We start from the raw sequence: 18,859 nt of genomic DNA, 5'->3' as shown, positions 1-18,859 counted from the left end.
TGCTCCACTACCAGAAATTATGCATCAAAGGATGGGATTTTCAAAAGTGTCCAACTTTGGCCGAACGCTGCTCCTGTTGAAGTCCTTTAATGGCTAGTTTCAACAGAATTAGAACCGGGCCAACATTGAACACTTTTGAAAATCCCACCTTATATGTGCTAATTTTCTTTAACTGCTCTTTATTTTGCCCTTTCTACTTTACTTCTGCCATTAGAAGTATTCAATACTTACTGAGATGACTGGTTGTGTCTAAGGCAAGGACTTAGGGGGTGGAACTTCCATTTACTATGAACTCCCACACATCAATAATAGCTAGTGGTGTGAACATTTAAAAAAAAACAAACCTATTTTCAAAGTGTTCATTAGGCTCTGGAGTTAACATGCAGAACCGGCATTTAAACAGTTGTGGTAAACCCAGGACAAACAACTACAAAAGGGGGGTAGTAATTAGTCCCAGGGGTTTAAAAGGCCCTCCTTATCCACTGAGGAGAGAGAACCACTGGGCAATAAGGTTCAGCTGGAAAGGGGGGTAACTAGGGAACCAATTAAGTTCAGCTGACTCCAACTACTTGGGACCTTTTTAAACCCTCCCCTGGGTGGTAGGAGGGGGAGAGTGAGAAGGAGGGAGGTTGCTAGGAGGCTGTTTGCAGCAAGACACCAGACCTTCCCAGTAATAGTAGGGAGACTGCACTTGCTCCCCAGAAGGGAAGGAAAACAAGCACAAGGGACTGACAGAAGAGAGGAGCAGGACCCTGTGCCACCTATAAGGATTTGCCTTGCCCCAAACCTGAGTCTCCAAGGCTAAAAAGGACTGAGCCTACTGAGGCGAACAAGGTATTTTGCCACAGTCTAATCCCCTTCCTTCTCAGTTGCTCAGCTTTCAGTCTCTGATAATTTCACTTGCCCTCTAGTCACCACAGAGTCTCCCACAATGGAGAAAACCTGATTGCCTCATGTAAAAAAAAATCAAGCAGAACCTCCCCCCTGTTCCTTAGTCCCCCAACTTCTTTGAGAGAAACACTTCAGGTAGATCTTTATCCATCGTAAAGTAATAAAAGGTCACAAGCGCCCCATTGCCCCTTTTGCAGACCACTTTTTTTTTTTAATGGAATATTAGAGGTCACTCAGAGTAGGTACAGTGGGGCAGACCTCAGCTCTTGTAAATTGAAGTAGCTCAAGTGAATTTATTGGGTCTGTGCCCAGTTATAGCAGCCAAGAACCTGGCTCATTCCATTTAGAGTTGTTTAAAGCAGGAACAAGTTTTGGGCAGGGCGATAAGTGATGCTTCGCTTGGGGAGGCTAGATCCCTGTCCTGCTTCTTCTGCCCACACTGCATCCCTGCCCCACTCCCAATTAGCCCATGCCTGTGTGTCTCTGTCCCAATTTCAGCACCCCCCCCCCTTTGCCAGCTGCATACCTCCCTCCTCTCCTCCCTGCTCAGGCACCCCCCCCCCACCATATGCAAAACCCACCTGCAGCAAGGGCAGGGGGGCCGACTGCGAGTGGGGAGAGGGGGGTAGAGCAGAGAGGAGGAACCTGGCGAGCAGCAGCTGGGTGGGGGGAATGAGGAGAAAACCCATACAGCGAGCGGGGAGGGTGGGAACTGGGTGGTTGAAAGGGGAGGAGAGGTGGAACCATCAACAACAAATTGGAAGTGGGGACCTCTGGAGAGGGGGTTGGAGACTGGAACAGCAGCAGCTGGAGAGAATGCAGAGCTTCAGCTTCTATATACCCCATGCAGGTTCCAGGTCAGCTGAGGAGGCTGTATCTGCTACTCAGCTTCCCAGGTTCATTAGTAGTCACTATGGGGAGTTCAAAGGAAGATACAGCCTCCTCAGCCGCCCCAGAACCTGCATGGAGCATAATAAATAAGAAAGACTTCCAGCAGAACACTGAGAGGGGATAGGCAGGGCCACCATGGCCTAGACGTCCAGGAGTGGGGTGGCGGTGGCTGTGCCATTATACCTGCCGCTCATGGCTGTGGGCATTTGTGCCTAGGATTGTTTGAGGTCTGCTTTTTTTGTGCTAGAAGAGTGACTTTTCTAAATCTTTCAAAATGTGTTTAACTTTTTATGCAGAAAAGGTACAAAGAAATTGTCTTATGCAAGAGAATCTATAGAGAGGCGGGGAGGAGGAAAACAATTTGTGAAAAATTTCCTCCTGAGTCTGAGAGAGGGTGGACAACTTCAGTGCTCCAAACTAACATCACTTTGATGTATTAGATTATTATATACAGCCTAATTGTTGTTGACACCCATTAGTACTCCCTGACTTCACAGCTTCCAGTGAAAACTGTTTCACTACCTCAAGTAACAGAATCTTAGATTTTTTCCAATATATGTTCCTTCTTAACATGAACTCCTTAGTTAGGGTTTTGCCCTATGACCTCCTATATATTTTTCTCCAAGGACAGGGTAACTCAGAGGGTACAGTAGATATTGTGTATGTCCTGCATTCATGTAGGAAGTGTAGCAGATTTGTTGGTTTCCTGAGCAATGTGAATTCAGTTTTTCTCCTTTGAGAAATAGCAGCTAGTCCCCGTGGTACTAATTCTAGAAAACTGTGCTGAGTTATTAGAAGGTGCTTCTACTTGCACACAGCTGAGATTTTCTTGTCACTCACAAACTTTGTTTTCTTTTATGACAAATATTGTAAGTTACAGAGAACAACTAACTGATTGGATAATTAGATGGAATTGTGCCTATAATCAATAGTACATAAGCAAGGAAAACAATCCACAAACCACACCACACCAGGAATGTAGTGGGGCTCTTTGCCCTAATATTTTCATCCACTTGATAAGAGCTACCTCCTTTGTAACATTAGAATAATTAATATAGCTGCAGTATACTTTACAGAAATGTTAAATGTCTGCCGGGTAAATGCTCTACAAGATAACTTTAGGGACCTGAAGTTGGAACTGAGGATAGAAGACAATATTGAATGTAAGTGTCGGAAATCTTCCTTTTCTGTATGTTGCTTTCCAGGCTGTTGCCTGTGGTAGGGTACAACCCTGGTGTTGTGAAGTAGCCGTTCTCTGATTGGTGACGGCCTGATTCACAACACCAGCTGCTGCACCATACCATGTAGACGGATGTGAGTGGGCCCTCAGGCTGCATGTTCTTTAACAGACTGCTCTTTCCCAGCTGTTGAAGTTGCCTGTCCGTGTTCCTCACAGCTACGATCTAGAAAACAAAAGAAATATGGTTTGATCAGACAATGACAGGTTCTGTAGCATTGCCTGATAGTCTTAATTATAAAACATTAAATATTTTTACAAATAAGTGACACTGATGCAGTGTTAATATTTTACTTATTTTTAAACAAATTTAATACCATACAGGGAGTTGTGTAAAATTAGCTTCTCACTTTTTATATTAGACTAGGTCTTTCCCTTCCCTCATTCTCTCCCAAGCCACGGGGACTTAAAGCTACAGGCAGGGGATGTTACCCAGATTCCCTGCAAAGCCCTAAGATTCACAAAAGAAAAACGCTTTTTCCACATAGATATTCAAAAGGTATTTAGGTCCCTAACTCCCATTGATTTGAACAGGACTTAGTGGCCTAAATACTTGAGAGGATCTTGGCCAAAATCTTCAGAAGTGCGTCTCTTCCAACAGCATCACTCCTCAGCAGATCATTGTTACCATTAGTTCTCACTCCCTCCAGGGTTGCACCATGCCCATCTCTCCAAGGCAGCAGGTCCTGAATGTGTGCTACATAAAGCAGCATTAATTTCTCTGTGGATTTATTCCTAGGACTCTGCTGGTTAGAAGCACTTGCGCAGAGCTTGCTCTACAGTTCCGCTCCTCCATGCTGTATTCTTACGAAGAGGCTCTTGCAGGACCGGAAGAGAGCAATTGACAAATCATCTGCTTCTCCCTATGGTTCTCCCTGTCCCATGTTTACCTGCAGAAGTTGAGGGCAACATCCAACCCATTATCATTAAAGCCACACTCTTGTTAAAGTCACATTGGGAGTTATGAATTCTATAATTTTCATGTTATTAAAAAATTCCTAGCGTCTGCATCTACATGGATGACAGTAATGGCTGTACAAAGTACTGCACCCTGAAAATTACACAGGTGTCTCAGACAGCACAGCAGTTCAGCACCACCAGTGAACAACAATAACTGAGGGTTGAGATGACCCAGGTTGTGTGTATGAAATTATTTGTATTATTGTAGCATGCAGGCACCCCAGTCATGGACCAGAACCCCATGGTGCTAGGTGCTGTACAAAACATAAAATAAAAATCTGCCCCAGATTGCTCAGGTATCTACATGGCCACACATTCAAAACTTCATGTGCGTGCTATTATTGGTCTGAAAAGAGTTAAAGGATGGATTATTTTTGGAGTGCAAATCAGTCTATAACCTGCCCTTTTTCCAATGTGACTTGCGGGGGACAGTAATTAACCAAAAACACAGTACAGCCTGCTCTTGAACCAACCAGCTTTCTTTGGAGTTATATTAAGGTGTGGCTGAAGTCTTTGTACATCCCCTTATTAAGGATAGCATGCAATGGGGACTGTTCAAATGCCTTTCACTTAAAAAAGAGGGAGTATGTGCCCCCAGTTTCCATGAGGGTATGTCAAGAGTAAGGCACAATGTCCTGGGAAGGGGCAGAGCCAACAGCTCTCTACCAGATTCCTAGTCCCCACCCACAAGGAAAGCTAGTGATTGTGACTAAACTGACAGCAGTTCCTGGGATAACATTTCTTGTAGGAGTCATGCAGGGGTGGCAGCAAACTAAGGGACTAGGCAGCAGTGTGAAGGTAAGAAGCCTCCAGGCAGGAACCCCTTGTCTCTAGCAGATCTTCTGAGATCAGACAGATTTGGGGACAACCACCTGGCCTTTTCCACAAGATGAGTAGATCCCCATCTTTTATGTCAAAGGAAACTCCACAAGTGGCTGCTGACTGAGGTGCTGAGTCCCATACATAACCTCCCACAGCCTTCTCCCACTATGTGCAGGGGAGGAGCGACCAGATTTGGTCCCTAGGCAGAAAAGCTATTACCATATGTGACAACAGACTACTCCTCAGAGCCAAGTTCTATTGTATAGTTGCTGTGGGAACTGTAGCTGAATTTCTTGACACGTGTGAGTATATAAAGTCTCACCATGTTGCAATAAGAGCTTTTATTTCAAGAGAACATTTCAGTACATCAGACCACACTGAAAAAAGTCTATTTATATTTCACCAATATCTGTACTTAACTTTCACCCTAGAAAAGGAGCCTTGAAGCTGAATTCATTATTTCAGTTTGTACTGATCAACTGATGGCTTGATAGTTCTGGCAAACGGTGAACTGTTTCCCTCTCACTGCACGTTGTGGCATTCAAAAAAGCAACATTCTGTCACACACAAAATAACACCGAACACTTTTTATACATTCTGTTTCATTAGAGCATTAAAGTCTGTTACTCGTACTGTGGATGGGAAAATATGTACTTTTTCAAGATTGTTTAAATCTTCAAAAGCCTCTACACTATGTCAGTTTTTTATTTTTCAAAAAATTAGTTTATTGTATGCATCACTTGCTCGCTGCAGGAAGTCAGTTTAAGAGACTTTTTTTGGTGAGAAAAATTACTTTAACTGAAAAGTAAATTACACATTTTATAAATGATCTGGGTGATGGGATGGATTGCACCCTCGGCAAATTCACAGATGACACTAAGCTGGGGGGAGAGGTAGATATGCTGGAGGGTAGGGATGAGGTCCAGAGGGACCTAGACAAATTGGAGAATTGGGCCAAAAGAAATTCGATGAGGTTCAACAAGGACAAGTGCAGAGTCCTGCACTTAGGATGGAAGAATCCCATGCACTGCTACAGGCTGGGGACCGACTGGCTAAGCAGCAGTTCTGCAGAAAAGGACCTGGGATTACAGTGGACCAGAAGCTGGATACGAGTCAGCAGTGTGCCCTTGTTGCCAAGAAGGCTATCGGCATATTGGGCTGCATTAGTAGGAGCATTGCCAGCAGATTGAGGGAAGTGATTATTCCCCTCTATTTGGCACTGGTGAGGCCACATCTGGAGTATTGCTTCCAGTTTTGGGCTCCTCATTACAGAAAGGATGTGAACAAACGAGAAAGTCAAGCAGAGGGCAACGAAAATGATTAGGGGGCTGGGGCACATGATTTATGAGGAGAGACTGAGGGAATTGGGCTTATTTAGTCTGCAAAAGAGAAAAGAGTGAGGGGGGATTTGATAGCAGCCTTCAACTACCTGAAGGGGGATTCCAAAGAGGATGGAGCTAGGCTGTTCTCAGTGGTAGCAGATGACAGAACAAGGAGCAATGGTCTCAAGTTGCAGTGGGGGAGGTCTAGGTTGGATATTAGGAAAAACTATTTCATTAGGAGGGTGGTGAAGCACTGGAAAGGGTTACCTAGGGAGGTGGTAGAATCTCCATCCTTAAAGGTTTTTAAGGCCTGGCTTGACAAAGCCCTGGCTGGGATGATTTAGTTGATTTATTAACGAGATGACCTCCTGAGGTCTTGTCCAACCCTAATCTTCTATTATTCTAATCTAAGACTTTTCTTCCTTTTTACTTAATATGAATTCTTCAGCTATTTATTGGTGGATTATGACTATGACTGTTTCCATCTTCTCTGGCACCATATAATTCTAAAAACTCCCATATGATTGTGCCTGGGGCCAGAATGTATATGCAGTTAAACATACAATTACATACATTTCAACTAGGTGTATGCAGTGTTGGTCCAAGAATATTAGAAACAAGGTTGGTGAGATAATATTCTTTATTGGACTGACTTCTGTTGGTGTGCAAGTTCAAAAGCTTGTCTCTCTCACCAACAGAAGTTGATCCAATAAAGAATATTACCTCACCCATCTTGGGTCTCTAATTCATTTCAAATGGCACATATTTAATAGCCTCGTCTACAGAACTGAGTCTTCCAACAGCGGGTGGAATATGATCTCAGAGTAGCCAATGAAATCCATTGAAGATAATGTAGTTACTCTGGATTTACACTGGTATGAGAGTGTAAAATGGCCATTAGAAGAAGAAAAATAAGCCCTTTTCCTGTTTGTAAGGGAATTAGAAAACCTTGCCAATAATTTAAGAAGTTTTTAAACAAACCATCCAACCAACCACCACCTACATGAGACATTTTTCTACATTAAACTTACTTATAATGCAACAGGTTATGTAGACTGGAAAACTGCAGGACTAAGGACAGCAACTAGATCTACACTGGCCAAAAGTTTATTAGTCTTGTTAAATCCCATGCAAATTTAGATTTTCTTGCTTTGGTCACAGCAGTCTATTAATTCAGTCCTCTTGTCTGTTACATCTTTATTCTCTGCAGGTTAATCCTGCAAAATTCCTTTCTTGTAGTACATGTCACACAGCCTATAATATCCAACAATACAATTTTGCTAATCCTGTTTTATCAGCTTTGTTGCCCTGTCTGGTCAATCCAATAATGAAAAACCTCACACAAGGTTTTTGCCCAGTTTTTTTTTTAACATGGTTTCAATTAAATGGTTCGAGAGCAGCACGTAGGATCTGGACACGTGCCAATGTCCTTCAGCCACAGAATGTCAAGGCACTTAATTATACAGACCTCTAAACTCTTTCAGATGTCCCACCTACCCAGTCAACTGAATATACTTAACGCAAGTGTAAAAAAATCAGCTCAAATCTCTTTTAAAACACTCTCCATCCATTAAGGACTTGCAGGTGGCAGAATAGCAATGTATTTATTGCCCATTACCTAACTAACAGATTAAACAAATGAGTAAAGGCTGTCTCATTAGCAGTTCTTTGTTGACTTGTTTACTGTTTAGTGGACTCATTAACATTAAATTATTAGAAGAGGCATATTAATTCTTGCAATAACCTTGGTCAAGCCTGGTAAACTGATTGCTAACCAGCAAATGAATCCATGTTTCTCAGGCAGGATTTGCCTGTTTAAAAAAAAAAATTCAAAAAACCCACAACCCCAGATCCTCCATGGTCTTCTGAGAGCAAGTGTTCAGTATCTCCTGTTAATTTCTGCATCCGTAGAACATACCACACAGATTTTTTTTTAAAAAAAGATATCAAAAATCTGATCTTGACTCCATCATACGTTAAAAGTAAGCAGTAAAAAAAGGAACTTCTCTTCTTTCATCACCCCATATTTTTTACATTAATTCCTTAATTTTAACAAAGGGAACAGTCTCTCTCATTTCAAGTCCGATGTGTGTGTATATCTAGGCACATACTTATAAAAACTTACACGAGTATTTTTCCAATCCCCAGTTCCAGGATTCCATGTAAACATACACTAAGAGCTGAATGGTTTAACCATCTCAGATAAGAATTGCATGCAGTATTGTACCCAGGGTATTAAAGAGACAAGGTGGGTGAGGTAGTAATTGTTTATTGGACCAACTTCTGTTTGGTGAGAGAGAGAGAGAGAGAGAAACTTTTGAGCTTACACAGAGCTCTTCTTCAGTTCTCTCACCAACAGAAGTTGGTCCAATAAAAGATATTATTTCACCCACCTTATCTCTCAGGTAAGAATTAACAAACCATTCCATGACATTACATATTCCCCGAATCTCATTCCCTTATTTCTTTTTGCTTCTAATAAATTGATCCCAAGTGTAGGAAACTTCTGAGTAGGGGTGTGATAATAAGCCAAGTTACTATAACCATTAATTCAAAATTTATTGTAAGATTTGGAAATATATTTTAACATTGGCAACATCATTTCTATAATTTAGCTGGAGTAGCTGTGCCAAAGGCGAAAGATCCAACTAGTGACTTAGCCTCCTCCCTCCCAGTATTTTAAAGTGCAATACCAGCATACACTCAAGAATGAAACAAGCCTGTTCAAGTCTTGCCTGACACAAGACTAACATTTAGAACTTATTTTATACATAAAAAAATTAACATCTTTACACTGCAGCTACTTCTGCGACTCCACGCTGCGTGCTACTAATTTTAGATGACAGATAATGAATTGCTTTTTGGTGTCACAAGCCATTTTAAGAGAACTTGAGTTTCTGAAATGTTGTATTTTAACGGCTCCCTTGAAAACAGCATAACCAAAATCTCTCCCCTCTCAGGCTGAGAGCAGGACATCATTATCAAATACATTCCACTTGCCAGCCTCTGGTACTGGATCATCTCTGTGTACATCTTAATACTAATTAAAATGTGGAACAATTAAGCTATTTGCTAAATTAGCAATTCTGACCTTACAGACTCATGGCTGTGAGAGCAGTCCACTGAGAGGGCTTCACATGATTTTGTGCTGACAGAACAGTCCATCCGTTTTCACATCTTTAGACAGCTGTGCTTACCTAGCAGAATGTAAACATCTTTGAACTTTGCTTACTGGATAAAAGGAAGCATTAGTTTCCTATTGCATTTCCTCCTACAAGATCAATCACACATACAGGCTAGACACAGCATCCTTATGTTTGTAATTAATCTCATAAAGGCAGAACATCTCCTCTTGATTGATTTCTGTATTTGCATGCAGTCAAAGGGCGTAGGAGAAGAAAATAAAAGCCAGTAGCAGAATAATAATCAGCTGATCCTTTAATGAAGACTGAGACATGCTATATATACAAAACAAGATGCTTTTTTTAGTGAGCTGATTCACTGTCGGAAAATTCATTTTGCAACGAATGTTGATAATGAACACTGGGGAATTCAGGATTATTTTTAAATGCAATGATAGAAAAGTTCTTTTTCTCATCACGGAAAGATTCAAAGGTTTTTTATTTTGTTCTAATCTATTTAAGAAAACAACCCAAAAACATCAGAACATGCTTTCTAGTCTTGCAAAATTTCTTTAGCTGTTGCAAATTCTTGACTCTTTTTGTAAGTGTTCGTGAGTTCAGACACTGAAATTTCGCTTAATTCTACCTGACTCCACTGGACATATACAATGATCAACTTGCCAATTTAAGATTTCTCCTCCCACCCGCCCCCAGATCATACTAATAATATTTCGTATCAAGAAACTTACATTGTAAAAATTCTCTGCCTATTATGGAAACATTTAAAAATTTTGGGCTAGGCAAAGTATTGATTTAAAACAAGCAGCAAATATCAGAACTGCTACATCTTCCATTGAATAAAAGGATAACTTCTTCTCCTCATGGGGTGTGTGTATATGCTAGGGTTGCCAACCCTCCAGGAATTAAAGATTAACCTTCAATGAAAGACTATGTTATGTGAGGAAACCTCCAGGAATACATCCAACTGAAATTGGCAGCCCTAGTATACGTATGTGTGTAAAGTTACTGCACTTCTGATGGGGTCAAGTTATGATAAATCAAAGCCAGCAGGCAAACAGAATCAAATGCAGAACACCAAATTAATATTCATTCTCAGAAAAAGCATGCAGTGTTCAACAATTACTAGGATGCAAGTCTGAACACTACTTTTTTTTTTTTTTTTTAAGCTCTAGCAGTTTTTCTGCACAAGATGTGGTGAGTGCTGACATTAGTATTGTGGCAGCAAGTTGTTGCAATTACTCCCAATACATATTTTAGCCCAAACGCATGCCTGTGATACACATCAAATTTAGTCTACAGCGACAGGGCATATTTTGATTTACGAGTGCTACAAAGAATCTCTTACTGAATAAAAAACTGACATGTCAGATCCAGCAGCAAAACAACATTTAGGATTCATTGCAGAGCTCATGCTCTCTCTCTACAGTCTGTTTTACAGACTTGGAGCTTAATGTCTAATGTAGACAACATGGAATATTCTAAAGCACTGAATCTTCCTTGCATGAGAGCAGCTTTCATTTTGGGAAACAGACTTTGCAATTTGTAATAACTGAGGGTGGTAATATTCGAACAATGACTTTAAAAAAGTCTATATATGGTACACACTATTCACATTTGTACAGACATCTGTGGTCCAATGTGTGAGGCGTGTTATACATTTTAGTACCTGAATAGCAGAGAATTTTTTTTTGTTCAGAATATCAGATTGTTTGACAATTACAGGAGGCAACTATTAAATCTTTCAAAATGCTCTAAAATTCTAGGAAGACGTATTTTTATGATTGCTATTCCATTTTCTGGAAGTTTAAAAAAACCTAATATTTTTTAGCTTTGGAAGAATAAGTTTCCAGAGATAGAAGCTTTGAATATTTGTGTTACTTAGCTTTCTCTCTGTGTTAAAGAAAACTGCTTTTCCTCTCTCTATATTTGTGGAGGAATAATTGAATCCTACCATCTCCATTGTGCAGCCTTTGTCAGAGAATATTCACATATACACAAGTTGGCTTTCACCACAGAAATCTATGGCCCCTTGCAAGATTGCCTGTTTATTGTTTAGAGAAATTACTACTAAAAAAATCATGCAGGGGGAAAAAAAAAGTCACTGGTCTGAATCTTTCTGCATCTATTAATCAACTCCCTACGCAGCAGGCTCCTTGCGGCTATGTACAATCAGACAACAGTGGCGCTATCCTTAGACTGTCGATGCGGGCACATAAACTGAAGTGACAGACAGTTCTAGAGTATCATTAAGGAGCCTGCTCTATGGCTCTTCTCTCCCCTCCCCCCAACCTCAGTATCTCAAAGAGATGGTCACTTGGAGCTAACAAACACCTTTAAATCTTGCCCATATATCATGTAAAGAAAATCATCTAAGTCTTTGTGCAGCCTGGGTGAAGTTGTCTCAGTATTCTTCAAGAGGCATGTCAGCTGTGTCTGACATTCCACTCTGCCTGTTTGGAGGGGATGGCAGATGGTCGCAGAAAGGTGGGGGGAAGGGATGGAGCCAGTGTACCTAGTTTTATATAATCTATAAATAGTCAACGTTGATGGTGTAGTGAGAAGAGGAATCGGTTTAAACAAATAAAGAACTGCCAACCATTAACACACTTCCCAGCCACATGCAAAGAGATTTTCACAGCTACAACTTGCTCCGGCACCTTCTACTCCCCAGTGCAGCTCTCAACAAACGTACCTCGGCATCGCTCCAGGGGCATGGAATACCTCGTTCTGCTCTATGGTCTTATTCATACCAATATACTTATCCCTAGGCTATACTCCTTCATCAGGCTTTTGAGATCCCTTTCTCTAATCTGCACTTTTCTGAAGTCTGGAGGGTAAATACAAACCAGTCATTTCTCAGTCTGCAATTAATAACTGTTCCATGCACTGACCATTAAGATGTGATCTGTTCTGCCCATTGCCATAATAAACTGAAATCCATATTAGCACCAGCTCCTCTCTCCTTCAGCTGACTGTCACACATGAATTTCACTCTCACTCATCATAGCTTTAACAACCACGCCACACACCGGTTTTTCTATTATATATAATACATGGTGTTTCACAGTCTAAAGCTAGCATCATTTTATTAGTCCTAAATTAAAGATTTCCTTTAATGTTGTCGGCCTTGCAGTGTGAGTACTGAAGGAGAGAGCAAAAGTTAGCAAGAAAGTGGGAGTACAACAAGCTAGCTATGCTGTATTTTCTTCCAATTCTGCGGAGATAACTAAGTGCAATTAATTGTCAAAGTACAGAACAAAGCATTATATGCCCTGAGTTTTCAGAGGAAGGCAAAAAAGAGGAACAGGCATATCTAAGGAATAAGAGCCAAAAATCAAACTAATACCCAAAATGAAAAAAATTCATAACTTACAACAGACATTATGTTGAGTACATTATGTGGTGTCACAAAGATAAATACAAAGTGGAAAGAGAGCTGGAATGATGGAGGGCTGCATTAGAAGAAAATGGTTTAAAAACCATCCAACAAAAGACTAAATACATGTGATGCTTTTTTGAGAGGGACGAGAAGAAGCCAGTAAAAGTAGATAAGAGTTAAAATCTGTGCCACAATTAAAATAACTTGGTTCAGTGTTGAATGGTGAAAATGGAGGGGTAGACAGGTGTTTTCTTGCCAAGTAAACTAAAGAGCCATATGTACATAAGAACATGTTTAGGCCAGCCATGATGTATGGGTCAGAATGCTGGCTGCTGAGTGAGAGTGCTCAGGTGGACAGGGTAAAATGAGAGCTGAGAAGGTATGCAATGAAATGGTAAGAGACATGATGCAGGTAGCCTCCATCACAGAAAAGCTGAGCGAGTATCTACTGAGATGGTTCTGTCATGTGAGACAACGAGATGGGATATGTTGGTCGAAGACTACAAGATCTAATAGTCATAGGACAAATGACCATGAGGAAGATATAGAAAAAGATGGTTCGAGGTACTGAAGGAGGACATGAGGAAGGTCAGTCTCAGCTTACATGATGCACTCAACAGGAATGGTTGGAGATGAAGAACAAGAGCCACTGACCCTGACTGATGGGACAAGGCAAAGAAGAACAACGAAGTAGCACAGTGGGTTAACACATTATTAAAATTGCTTAGTAATCCAAAGGATTTGAACTCTGGATGTAGAAGACTAATGTATAAGACCTCTCAGACAGGTCTCTACCAAACTTTTATCCACATCACCACAAAACAGAGAGATCCTGGAAGACTGGAGAAGGGCTAACGTAGTGCCCATCTTTAAAAAGGGGGGAAAGGAGGTGCCTGGGAACTATAGACCAGTCAGCATGACTTTGATACCTGGGAAGCTATTAACATTCAATTTGTGAATATCTGGAAGATGAAGGGGTGATCACTAGCGGCCAGCATGGATTTACTAAAAACAAAACATGCCAAACCAGATTGCTTGCTTTCTTTGATAGGTAACTGGTTTGGTGGATGGGGGAATGCAGTGGACATAATAAACCTGGATTTCAGCAAGGCTTTTGACACAGTCCCACATGACATTCTGATAAGTAAGCTGGAGAATGAGGGCTTGGTGGAACTACCATTAAGTGGATACAGAATTGGTTTAACAATCGCAAACAAAGAGTAGCTATTAATGGAATGATGTCAGATGGGAGGGAGGTCTCAAGTGGGGTCTGGGTCTGGTGTGGTTTAACACGGGGGTAGGAAAACTTTTTTGGCCTGAGGGCCACATCCGGTTTAGAAATTGTATGGAGGGCCGGTTAGGGGAGCGGGTCCCGCCCCTTCCCCCCCGGGACCTCTGCCCCATCCAACCCCCCCCCCCCCCCCGGGACCCCTGCCCCATCCACACATGCCCGCTCCCTGTCCCTTGAGCACCCCCGGACTCCCACCCCTAACTGCCCCCCGCCACCCCATCCAACCCCTCCTCCCCTGGGAACCCTCCCCCTTCCAGCCACCCCTTTTCCCTGTCCCCAGACTGACCCTGGAACCCCTGCCCCTGACTGCCCCCTGCCACCCCATCCAACCCTCCCTCTTCTTCCTGACTGCTCCCCTTCGGGACCCCTGCCCTCTGACCACTATCCCAAACTCCCCTGCCCTGTATTCAACCCCCCCGCTCCGTGCCCCCTTACCGCGCTGCCTGGAGCACTGGTAGCTGGAGGTGCTACAGCCGCATCACCCGACTGGAGCCGGGCCACGCCGTTGCCACCACCATGCAGCACAGAGCACCGGGTCAGGCCGGGCTCTGCAGCTGTGCTGCCCCAGGAGCTCATAGCCCTGCTGCCCAGAGGCTGTAAGGGAGGGGGGAAAGCAGGGGAGAGGCCGGGGGCGAGCGTCCCGGGGCAGGAGCTCAAGGGCCAGGCAGAAGGGTCCCGCATAGGGTAACCAGATGCTAAATATAAAATATCGGGACCGTCGCAGGGGGAGCGCCTTTTCAATTGTTACACTCACCCGGCACGTTTGGTGGCGGGAAATAAATCTTGCCAGCGAACAAAGAAGTACCTGCCACCTAAATGCCGCCGAAGCCCATCAGTGACTGAAGTACATGCCACTGAAGTGTAGCCAAAGACCTGGACATGCCGGGTGAGTGTAACAATTGAAGAAGTGCTCCCCCTGCCTGTCACTGCCACCTAAGGGGGGGGGAGAGAAGACACGCCCATAACAAAATATTGGGACAAATGGTGTCCCGACCATACTTCGGTCGGGACATGGGACAAACTGCTCAATATTGGGACAGTCCCGGTTTTATCAGGACGTCTGGTCACCCTAGTCCCACAGGCCAGATGTGGCCTGCAGGCTGCAGTTTGCCCACCTCTCGTTTAACATCTTTATTAATGACCTGGATGTAGGAATAGAGAACATACTGATCAAATCTGCAAAGGATACAAAGCTACTAAAGTTGCCTATACATTGGAGCTAAAATTCAAAGAGATCTTGATAAACTGGAGAACTGGGCTATAGACAAAATGAAATTCAAAGACAAACGTAAGGTGTTACACTTAGGGAAGAAAAACAAATGCACAAATACAAAATGGGAGACTGGCTTGGCAGCAGCACTGCTGAGAAGGATCTGGGAGTTGTGGATCACAAGCTCAACATGAGTCAGCAATGTGTTGCTGTTGCAAAAAGAGCAAATGCAATATTAGGTTGCATTAACAGAGGCATAACCTGCAAATCATGGGAAATGATAGTACCGCTCTACTCAGGGCTGGTTAGGCCACAGTTGGAGTACTGTGTACAATTTTGGTCACCAATGTGCAGAAAGGATGTAGAGAAACTGGAAAGGATCCACAGGCAAGCAACAAAGATGATCAAAGAGATGGAATGCAAGCCATATGAGCAAAGGCTGAAGGAACTGAGTAGGTTTAGTTTGGAACAGAGGAGACTGAGGTAGGACATGATAGCAGTCTTCAAATATTTGACCGGTTGCCATAAGAAGATGGAGAAAAGTTGTTCTCTAGCCACAGAGTACAAGACAAGAGGCAATAGGTTCAAACTACATCATAGCAGATGTAGATTAAGTCGCAGGAAAAACTTCCCAACTGGAAGAACATTAGGACAATGGGACAGACTGCCTAGGCTGTGGAAGCTCCTTCACTAGAGGCTTTCAAAAGGAGGCTGGATAGCCATTGGTCAAAAAATTCTGCATCTTGCAGGGGGGGTAGACTAGATGACCCTTGTTGTCCCATCTAATCCTATGGTTCTATGATTCTATAATTTTGTATTGACAGTCTCTGCCCAATTAAGAAGCCTGATCTTGCTAGGTGCCCTAGTTGCTTCTGAAAGGCTTTAATGGAAATTGAAAACACTCAGCACTTGGCAGCTGCAGGCATTAGAGTTGTTAAGGCTGCAAAAGCAGGGATGTTGCAGGTCAACTTTTCCAGTACATCTGAGTGTTATGTAGCAAAGAATGGCAAGTGCCCACATTCCCTACTTCTGATCCAGCCAGAGATATCAGTCAGTTACTAAAGCAAACAAGAACATATACAAAAACTGAAATACTTAGGGGCACCTCTATACTATATACAGCACTTCTCAATATTTGAAGTATTAGGAAAGTAGTGGTTGCAGTAGGTGAGAGCCTTATATGGAACGAGATGTGGGGAGGCATGTTCCCAACAATTCTCTCCAGTGGCCACATCTATGATTCAAAATGTTTTTAAGTTAGAAAAATCGGGGATGGAGGGGAAGAGAGAAGGAAAAAAAAATCTTTGCCACCCATTATTCGATTAGTGAATAGAGCTTGACCTTTTCTAATCAATAAGAAGAGCCTGTGATCTGTTAAGTCACTCCCAATAGTAAAAATAAAAAACTTCTCTTCACAGCCTCTACAGAGCAAGGAGACACTGGTTTCTCCAAGCAGACAAGACAACATCAACAATTAGCAAAATTATTCAGTTCTGTTGAATCCAGATATTAATCACGACCAGCATAAAATTTTTAAATTATATCCCTCATAGACTGCAATCTTTTTAAAAAAAATGTTCTAGGAATAATAAGCATGCAAGATATTTCCATTTACATTGCAAAGCCCTCAAAACAAACAACAACAACATTTCACACAAGATCTTTTTCTTCCCCTTTGCAGGGCAAGCAAGTTTGTTACCAGGCCAGTGAGAAAACTGAATCCAACTCATTATACTTCAGAGTTCTTTACTGTTGAAACTAGAAGCTTGACACAGGGCCAGTTGTACCACAACCATTAAGCTGAGCTTTAAATCCAGCTGGCCTCTTGTACGGAAAAAGGATGTGTCTGGCTAACTGTAGTCATCCAACATGCAAAGTAATGTAGTGTCTGGAAGACAAGACTTGGAAGGAGTCATGTTTTATGCTTTCAGCATAATTACCAATCGAGGGTTATATTATTCTCTGTCTCCAGTTTCTCTCTTGGTTCTTTTTCAAACTTGTTGACCATTAGTGGGCAGAAATATAATCAACAGAAATTAAGCATTACAGAATACAATGAAGCATCTTTTTAAAAAAGCCATATACTACTACACGTGGTGTACCCCCCAATGCATATTTATTATAGCACAAATCTGTTGGTTGCAAACAAGCGAGCTAAAGTCTTCTAAAGATGGAAAATTGCTTAGCATTTAATTTTAATCAGCATCTAATGACTCATCTGACAAAACATACTAAAAACGGAGTGTTCAGGAATGAAGTGAAGATCGTGAGCAGCAATATTTCAGTAGAAAATGACAATGAGTCCCCGGCATCACAGCTTCCTGCAATGTTAACATTTAATTTTCTTTTGTGCAAGCAGCTTTTGTTAACGTTGGCTATAAAAATGATAATAGGCATCTTTGCTTGTGTGACAGTGGTTAAAAAAACCATCCCTGTCTTTAATATAGTGTTATCAGAGGAATCTCCCTTGGGGAGGTGTGTTGTGGCCATCTAGCAGACACCCAGATGAGATATGTATTTCTTTGAAGAGAGATTGTCACAAGACATTTTTTGAGAAAGAATGGATGCTTAGCCAATAGATGCTCATAATTACTAAGCTACGGCAACTAGTGTTGCTTGATGGGGAATTTTGACAGCTAGTTTTGAGTGGCACCAGAAAGACATGCAATACCGTGTGCTGTGTTCACTACTCACATTAATTTCCTTGGAATCCTCCAAGTTTAACTTTAAAAAAAAATGCTCAGAAATATTTTGAGATCTCACCCTAGTACCTTTGTTTCACTCTCAAAAACACATGTAAGCATAACAGACATATTAAAAGCCTCTTCATGTTCATTAATTCCCCCGTTAGGGATGAACAGTGATCCACACAGAGATCCAACTGAATGGGAACGAAGTGGAAAGTGAACACACTCCCCTTTAAGAAAGAGCAATAATTATTTTAATACACACAAGAAGAAACAATGAAGAGAGTGGCCATGGGAAAGGCTAATTCCTACCCTGGAAAGCAAAGCCAAGCAAAGCAAGGGGAGCTGGCCAGGCCAGGTTTTGTAAGGTAGATCAGTGATACAGGCTATGGATTACATTTTGCTGTTCCTTTGAGCAAGAGGAACAAAGTATGCTCTAAGCAGAGTATTGTGGCTATACTACATATTGTGACTATACAGGTAGCAACCATGTTGACTAGCTGTGGTAGACAGGCCCCTAAACCTGCAAACCATGCCTCTTTAGAAGCATGATATGGCCTGCTAATGAACTAGTTCAGATATTTCCTAGCACTCCAGAGTGCTATGGAGTTCTGCCCTAATGCTTCCAGGGAGGTTAGAGTATCCCTCTGTTTACTTACTGTCCTTGAATACCAGCACAGTAGAAAGCTAGAGATACTATTAAAATCATAGCTAGACACCAAGGGCCTGATTCACCACTGTATTACTCACATTTTATGCTGGTGTATCTCCAAAATCTTCCAGGGGAGGTTAAAACTGCGGTAAAACTGCAGTAGTGAATTAGGCCCCATAATTCAGAGTTTAATATTCAAGTAATGTAATATTAAAAACACATCTTGCTTTAAGAGAGTTGTGAAGGATATCTACTACAATCTGTTCTCACCAGTTTTCTTTCCTCAGCACTGCTGCCTCAAATGGAAACTCAAGCAATAGACATTTATTATTGCCATAATCCTCACCGAACTCACTTCTTAATTGACCCACAAT

The 18,859-nt window shown here is 42.0% G+C and overlaps 1 long non-coding RNA gene across 1 annotated transcript in view; it reads right to left on the bottom strand.

Annotated features, from left to right (window-relative positions):
* Positions 1-2,759: 2,759 nt before the first annotated feature.
* LOC122458937 overlaps positions 2,760-18,859 on the bottom strand; it is a 54,657-nt gene continuing 38,557 nt past the window's right edge. The window contains exon 2 of the long non-coding RNA XR_006279300.1: positions 2,760-3,185. This is a non-coding gene — a long non-coding RNA (uncharacterized LOC122458937). The remainder of the gene's footprint in view (positions 3,186-18,859) is intronic.

Source organism: Dermochelys coriacea, chromosome 2 (assembly GCF_009764565.3).
Source record: "Dermochelys coriacea isolate rDerCor1 chromosome 2, rDerCor1.pri.v4, whole genome shotgun sequence".
Classification (NCBI taxonomy): domain Eukaryota; kingdom Metazoa; phylum Chordata; order Testudines; family Dermochelyidae; genus Dermochelys; species Dermochelys coriacea.
This window is presented reverse-complemented; position numbering and strand designations above follow the sequence as displayed.